At 44.3% G+C, this 7,913-nt stretch overlaps 1 pseudogene; it reads left to right on the top strand.

Moving 5' to 3' along the window:
• The first annotated feature begins 837 nt into the window (after positions 1-837).
• On the top strand, positions 838-943 carry LOC137838957 (small nucleolar RNA R71; annotated as a pseudogene).
• Positions 944-7,913: the final 6,970 nt, after the last annotated feature.

Genomic DNA, 7,913 nt, shown 5'->3' with positions numbered 1-7,913 from the left:
TTCAAATGTTGAATCTTGCTTCAAATTTCCTACAAAATAATTTTTAGGGAGCAATTTATCAAAGAATTTTCTTTCCTTCTCTTTTTTTTTTTAAGGAGGATGAGGATATGATAAATCTTTTTCAAGAACACCTCTCTCCTTATTTTCACTTTTCTTCTTTATTGTTTTCTCCTCACTTCTCTCTTTCTCATCTCTCTTCCCCTCCATCTCATCTTTATCTTCTTTTTCAGCCACTACATTATTGCAATGCTCTTTTGGATTGGTTTGGCTATTGACTGAAAACTGGCCACTTTGTCCCTCCGCAATTTGTTTGGCCAGGTGTCCCATCTGGATCTTTATACTCCTAATCATGGCCATGTTATTATCCTGCGCTCTCACAATATTGTCATGCGCGCTCACAATCTTTGTCAGGGCGTCTTCAACTTTACTCATTCTTTCAAGCATGGATGAATCCTCAACTTCATGTGAATTGTTCTGATAAGAACAGTGACCATTAGGATGATCACCTCCACAAAAATTGCACCTGATTGATTGACTCTGGCTTTGAGATGAATGAACAACATATAATTGTTGGGGGCCATTTGTGCGGTTAGTTGCTCAATCTGCTGTGTTAGAATCTTATTTTTAGCCAAGAGTGCATCTTCTAACGACCCTTTATTCTGAAGACCTTGTCTATCATGTTGGGCTTTATAATCAGTTGATGCCAATGCATCAATAATTATTGTCGCTTGTTCTACATCAAAGGCCATCATTGTGCCACCGACTGCAACATGTAGGAGCATCTTTATGTCAGATCTGAGACCATTTAGGAATATGCTCAGTTGAGCAATATCTTCAAACCCATGATTTGGGCATTTTCTCAATATCCTCTTGAATCTTTCCCATGTCTCACAGAATGATTCATCTGCTCCTTATCTGAACACAAAAATTTCAGACTTTGCTTTGATGTAGTGAAAGATTGTAAAAAATCTTTGCATAAATTTTTCCTCTACATCCTTCCAGCTAGTGAGGCTATGATTTGAAAGTGATATGAGTCAATCCTCAGCCTTTCCTGCCAATGAAAAAGGAAACAAGCGCATATAAACAGTTTCAATATCAGCTGATTGAAAACTCATTATTCCCACCAATTCATAAAATGTGTCCAAATGTGAATATGGATCCTCATGTTCCATTGCTATGAATTGATGGGTAGTTACAATTATAGTTACAATTCACTCTATGATGTTTTCCTCTCAATCTGGTACCCTAGGGTTAAGCCTTTAGCCCCTAATTTAACCTAATTTTCTAGGGTTAGGTTACTTCCTATGTCGTGCTAATGGGCTAAGTGATAAAACATAAAAAAAGGGCTCAATCTTTCTCTGCATCTTTTTCCATTTTTGGACCTTCTAGCTTTCTCTTTTTAGCTCAAATTATTCTCCTTTACTCCAAATCTTCAATACTCCCTAGAAATCTGCAATTAAAACCAAATTTGGGAATAAAATACTCTTATTCGAATAAAGATCTTAAAAAATGTAAAAAGGTATAAATTCATAAATTAGGGATTATTTTATATGTAAATTAGCAATAAATCCTCATAAGTGCCTATATTTTAATATGAAATATTACTGAAATTAGGCACTTATGAAGCATCAGCTTGAATAAAAATGAAAAGACAAGCTTTTTAACTGTAATAAAACTGAAGATTATCAGCATTCCAAGTTCTGGGTATAACACCTCTATAAGGTGTCTCCGATCGATAAGCTCCCTTTTCGACAACTTCACTAACGCAATACGATCCCTTCCAATTTGAGAAAGCTTGTTAACATTTTGCGTAGCTTGGGTGCGTTTGAGAACAAGGTCTGACACTTGAAAAGGCCGGGCATGCACCCTCGTTCCCAAATGTCATTTTGTCTTCATCTCAATGATGCATTTGTATATAGTTATACTTGGAGTAAGCATCCATAAAACTTAGAAGTTGACATATTGAAGCACTATCAATAAGGCGATTAATGTTTGGGTGTGGATACGAGTCCTTGGGGCAAACTCAATTTATATTTGTGAAGTTCGTTCACATTCTTCGTTTTCCCGAGGCCTTTCGTACCATGACCACATTGGACAACCTTACAAGATACTAGATTTCTTAAATATGTCGGCCTTCAACAACATGAGAGTTTCATGCGGATTGTTGCTCTTATCATGAAAAAATTTCCATCGTTCTTGGACAATAGGCTTAACAAACAAATATTTAAAGCGAACTTATGAGAGAAATATGGATTTATTCCACGCATATCTGAAGCTATAGCAAAGGCTTCCTTATTCTTTTGTAGTATCACGATCAATTTCTCTTTAAGGCCTAAACTAGTACCGGCCTTTATGAGCCTTTCTATCTCTAACTCAATTTCTTTAAGTTTTTCCATCAATTGTTGATGCCAAGCTTCTACCATGTCTCGAGGATCTAACTCATCTAGTAGTCTAGGATACTAGCTGATAACATATGTCTGACAATTTCTCAAACTATACCCTCATAACATTTTTTAGCGACTTGTTGATTTACCTAGAGAGCCCCATAACCTTTCATCTTATGTTGGATACTTGACTTTTAGATGGATCATCAAAACAAATGCTCAAAGTGTATTTAAAGGCGACCAAGCAAGAAGGACATTGTAGGAGGAAGGGACATTGACCACCAAATACTTTAGAAGAATAGTTTTACCCAAAAGTGGTTCGAATCTCCGCGTATCCTTTCACTTTCATTGGTTCGCCCATAAAACCAACAAACACTTCATCTTAAGGCTTTAAATAATCTTAGAAATATCCAATACCACAAATGCATCCCCATATAAAATATCAATTGAATTGCTTTGGTCAACTAACACCTGATGGACACTACACCTTATTATAACAACCAAGACAACTTTTGAATCATTTTGATGAGGAATAACATTTTGTAGATCGACTATATGAAACATTATAATCAGTTAAGGATGTTTTTCATTCTTTAGTTGCTCTACATTCATTACTAGCGAGCGTAACATTTATGGGAAGCTCTAGTGATCCCTCCCTCAGAGCAACCTCTAACAATAGTGTTGAGGTCGCTAAGGATTTGAAGCTCGTGTTCCTCGTCCTTACTCTTCTTGGATTGGGGGGAACGATCACCTAAAGGATGCTATATCGCCTATCAGAACTTCCTTTGCGCTTTTGTTATCTTGTTAAATGTCCCTCATTAATCAAATGCTTGATCTGATGTATCAAGGTAAGGTACTTCTTGGTATCGTGACCGGTGGTGTGATGAAATTTTCATTATGCATCTCTGTCAGATCCGAGTTTCTTTTGTACTCTTTTGGGGAACTTCCAATAATCGAGTGACATTAAGGTCTCGTAAATAATTGCTTCTTGGAGACCTTGAAAGGAGTAGGCAGGTAGTTAAGTCTATCGTTGCGGTCCTTAATAGAGCAGGGTCGCCTAAAAGAATAAAAATCATTGTATTCAATCAGTCGCCTCCATTGTTCATGATCTCGTCGTGGTGGCTTGTTATACTCGCCGCCACGTCTTTTCTCAGTCCTTTTGCATGTTTTTGTCTCCTCAACTTTAATATGGGATACAACGCAAGATCAAACTTCATTCATATCCCTTTTGAGGCACTAAAATAGTGATTCGCCAAAGGGTCATGCTCTCAATCGTTTGATGAATGCATCTACAAACATGGCTTCGTTCAATTGTGGTATTCAATTGTTCCTTGTGGGTTCGATATGCATTGTTAGGGACAAACTATTACTTCTGGCGTGGTATACTTGTCATAAAATAGTCATCATTGACTCATCAAAATCATTTAGTTTGCTTTTATTTAATTTCTTAAAAATTCATGGTACAAACAACCTTTTCAACAAAGGTTTACACATTTTCTTATATTTAGTGAATATTATACTTGAGATTTTATAATTGTTCCTTATGGTTTCAATATTCTTCCTTAGGGACAATTTATTACTTCTGACTTTGTACACTTGTCGTGAAATAGTCATCAACTACATGACCCGCCTCCTATTAATATAGTCAGCATTAAATGGAGTTGTTCAATGGTTAATCCATCAGGAGGTGACTTTGGCTCAACTAGGCAATGTGAGTTGTATGTTGATTATGGTTCTTCCTCCTGATTTGTAGCCCTTGGTAAGTGTTATGAAGGGGCCACAATGTTACACAGTATGTCTCTTCCTTGTAATTTGATAAAGGTCATGGTGGACAAGGTTCTTTATGGTGATGTTACAGTTCCTGTGCCGACATCAGAGGTCACAATTGTAGCAGATACATTACATAATTTCATTTTCTAGCCTGGACATCTCGTGAGACGTATATGAGAATTTATGGTATATCTTCGCACTAATATGATTATGTACCGCCCTGGAAGTCGGAAGTGATGACGTGGCATCCAGCTACAGTATAGGCGTGTTGACAAGGCGCCAGGTTGGCAGAAGGGAAGGAAGTCGGGGGGCTCGTGAAGTCACCAGTTATTAAGTTGGCGTGTTCCGATCTCCAGCTTACCAGAATCGGCGATCACCAGGTTAAAGACGAAGTCGCCAGATGTAGATTCAGACGACCTAGTCATTGGAGATCGCCAGAGCGAGCACATCGTCGAAGATGAAGGAGAAGCAGATTATGAAGGCGGCCGGCGAGACCACAGGGAAGGTGTATGAAGGCCCCTAACTCGCCAGTTCCAGTAGAGATCGCACTCCCGAGTTAGCTATGCACTGGCAGTACCATGCATAAGTAACTTAGCCAAAATGAGAGTAGAAGCAGCGCCAAGTCAAGAAGCCTCCAGATGATGGCACGTGTACAGTTGGATGCGAGCCACATGTCCAAGTCTATAACTGCCAGGAGAGAGAAAGTTACCAGGTATATAAGAGTTCTTAACGAACTTTCTGAGGTACGCACGTTCAGATTATACTCTTTACGCTTGCGAGTTATAGAGCTTACTGTGAGAGAGGATTTGCACGGTTCTTGTTCTCTTAGTATTTGGTGATACCGTCACTGACTTGGGCGTTGGAGTGCGATCGGCCGCAGCGGCGCTGCTCTGTTTCTTTACAGGTTCTTGAGGTGGATCTCGAAGAGGAACGGAGGTTCGAAGCGGTGCACACGTCGATCCTTGGACGATGCAGTTTCCAGCGTTCCGGTCAACAGGCAGGATCATCAGGCGCCCACCGTGGGGCCGTGTAAAGTTTGCTCCCATCCACAGCGTTAGTTCTTGGAGGTTTTCGAAGTTTTGCGTGGTTGTGTGTTGGTGCAACCATCGTTCGCTGTTTGTCTGAGTTTTGTTCGGTGAATTCGCTTTTTTTTCCACCGTTCGTTTCGAGTTTTGTTTGGTGAAGTGAGGTTTTCTGCTGTTTATGCGTGATTTGTTCGGTGGAGTTCGAAATTCTTTCGCTCGTTTGGTTGTCCGTGGGAAAGCGCTGGTTTCTGGTGAAGTTGTGGTTTTCTTTGAAGGTTTACGGTGTTCTTGAGTTTTCTTGCGCAGTTTCGCATAGTTTTCTCCGATTGATCGCTGAGTCGATCATAGCTGAAGTAAGTGTCGTCCGCTGCTTTCTGTGATTCGCTGAGTTTCATGAGAAAAATGAGAAGCAATCGTTCAAGTCCAGTTGCGCCCGTAGCTGCTGAAGGCGCCGCTGCCATGACCATGGCACAGATGGCAGAGATGATGCGTTCGTTGCAGGCAACTGTGGAGGCCTCGCGCATCGAACAAGCGAGAATGCATGAGGACCTAGTCACCTCTCGCGCCATGAATGAGGAGCTCAGCAAGGTGACTGAGGAGTTGCGTCAAGCTCTTCAGGAGCAGCAAGGGCGTTCTTCCGCTGAAGAGGTTGCGCCATCGTCGCCACCTCGTGTTTTTCCCATGCCTTTTATTCAGGCGATCACGGACACGCCCATTCCCGCGAGCGTGGTTCCGGTTAAGGCTGTTTTCACCGGCGTGGAGGATCCTGAGGCTCATCTCACCACGTTCCATACGCAGATGATGCTGTCAGGAGGGTCAGACGCTGTCTACTGCAAGATGTTCGTGAGTACGCTCCAAGGAAGGAACGGTGTTGGAGTGGTTTGTGAGCCTGCCTAACGGCCACATAACCAACTTTCAACAGTTCTCGAAGATTTTCGTCGAGCAGTACATCGTGAATAAGGCACCGCCCAGGGTGTCTTATGATCTGTTTGATATAAGGCAGTACCAGGGAGAGTCCCTCAGAGACTACCTGAATCGCTTTGGAGCGCAGATGGTCAGATCGCCGGCTAAAGATTGAGAAATGCTGGTTTATGCATTCAAGAAGGGCGTGCTGCCGGGACCATTTTGTGAGGCCTTGATCAGGGCTCACCCTGCGACGTTTGCGGAAGTCAGGCGACTTGCGGTGGCTCACATCGCCGACGAGAGTGAAGTCACCGAGAAGAGAGCAAGCGTGGCTCCCGCTAGGCCACGCGCCCAGACCAGGATCCAGCCGCAGAGGGTGCTGGAGACAGCGGCGGCGGCCAGGAAGGACCAGAGGACTCGCCATCCTTATGATAGGAGGAACAAGGGAAGGAGCCAAGCACGCCAGCAACCAGCACGCCGGGAATACAATCGCCCGCCTAAGCACAAGTTTGTCATGGGACTGGCGGATCTGATCGCCATTCCTAACATATCTGCTAGGTTGAAAGCGCCTGAGAAAGTGGGCGACAAGGTGCTGGGGTCAAAGCCAGATGCCTGGTGTGAGTTTCACCAAGGCTTTGGCCATACTTTGGACTCGTGTTTGTCTTTGGGATATCAGCTCGACGATTTGGTTAAGAGCGGGTTCCTAAATGACTATCTGCTGGACAGGAGGACGGGGGGAGCGTCGAGTTCCCAGCCAGCAGGTGGAGAAGCCCAGCAACACGAGATGCCTATCCACGGGGAGATCCACACCATTGCAGGGGGCTTCTCAGGTGGTGGATGCACCGCATCGCAGAGGAAGAAGTACGCGCGATCGGTGATGACAGTGGATATGTTTGAAGACCACTCGCCGGAAGTGGACATTACGTTCACCAAGCAGGATCTTCGGGACGTTGTGCCCCATGACAACGATCCCATAGTCATTTCGTTGGTTACGGCGGAAGGAAGGTCCACAGAGTTCTGGTGGACCAAGGAAGCTCGGCAGACGTGATGTTCTGGCCGACCTTCACGCAGCTGGAGTTGCCCCTTGACCAGCTAAGGCCCTATGGAGGGTGCCTATATGGGTTCGCTGGTGACCAGGTGGAGGTCAGGAGGTACATAGAGCTGAGAACCACGTTTACAGATGAGGCTGGTTCGAGGACGGAGAAAATCAAGTACCTCATTGTAAACGCCCCTTCGGCATACAACATCCTGTTGGGAAGGCCCACGCTTAACAGGATAGGTGCCATACCATCGACCCGGCACATGAAGGTGAAGTTGCCGTCCATGGAGGGGGTGGTTATCACCATCAAATCCGATCAGAAGGAAGCAAAGAAGTGCTATGAGAATAGCCTGAAAAACAAGAGGTCGGTGAGTTATGTGACAACCACCCCACCTCCCGGTGTGAAGCCCAGATCGACGGTAACAGAGGAGGCCGTCGGAAGAGATGTGGAGATGGTAGACGCTGAGCTGGGCGAGAGGAATGCTGGTCTGGAGGAGGAAGAGGCGCGGAATCGCCCTGAGGAAGCGAGAGAGCAGGGAATCGCCAGGGCGGTGATCGCCAGAGAATCCAGGCCAAAACCCGTCGAGCAGTGGCTCGAGAAAGAGATCGGGGGAAAGATCTTTAAGCTGGGAAGATCTCTGGAGGTTGAGCTCCAGGACCAGATCGCCAAGGTGATTGAGCGGCATCTGGACGCGTTTGCATGGTCCGCTTCGGACATGCCCGGGATTGACCCCGACTTCTTGTGCCATCATCTAGCGATGGACAACTTGGTGAGACCGGTGCGACAAAGAA

This window comes from Phaseolus vulgaris, chromosome 4 (genome assembly GCF_051622355.1).
Source record: "Phaseolus vulgaris cultivar YP4 chromosome 4, ASM5162235v1, whole genome shotgun sequence".
In the NCBI taxonomy this organism is placed as follows: Eukaryota; Viridiplantae; Streptophyta; class Magnoliopsida; order Fabales; family Fabaceae; genus Phaseolus; species Phaseolus vulgaris.
The sequence above is the reverse complement of the archived record's forward strand: the minus strand, read 5'-3'. Positions and strand labels throughout refer to the sequence as shown.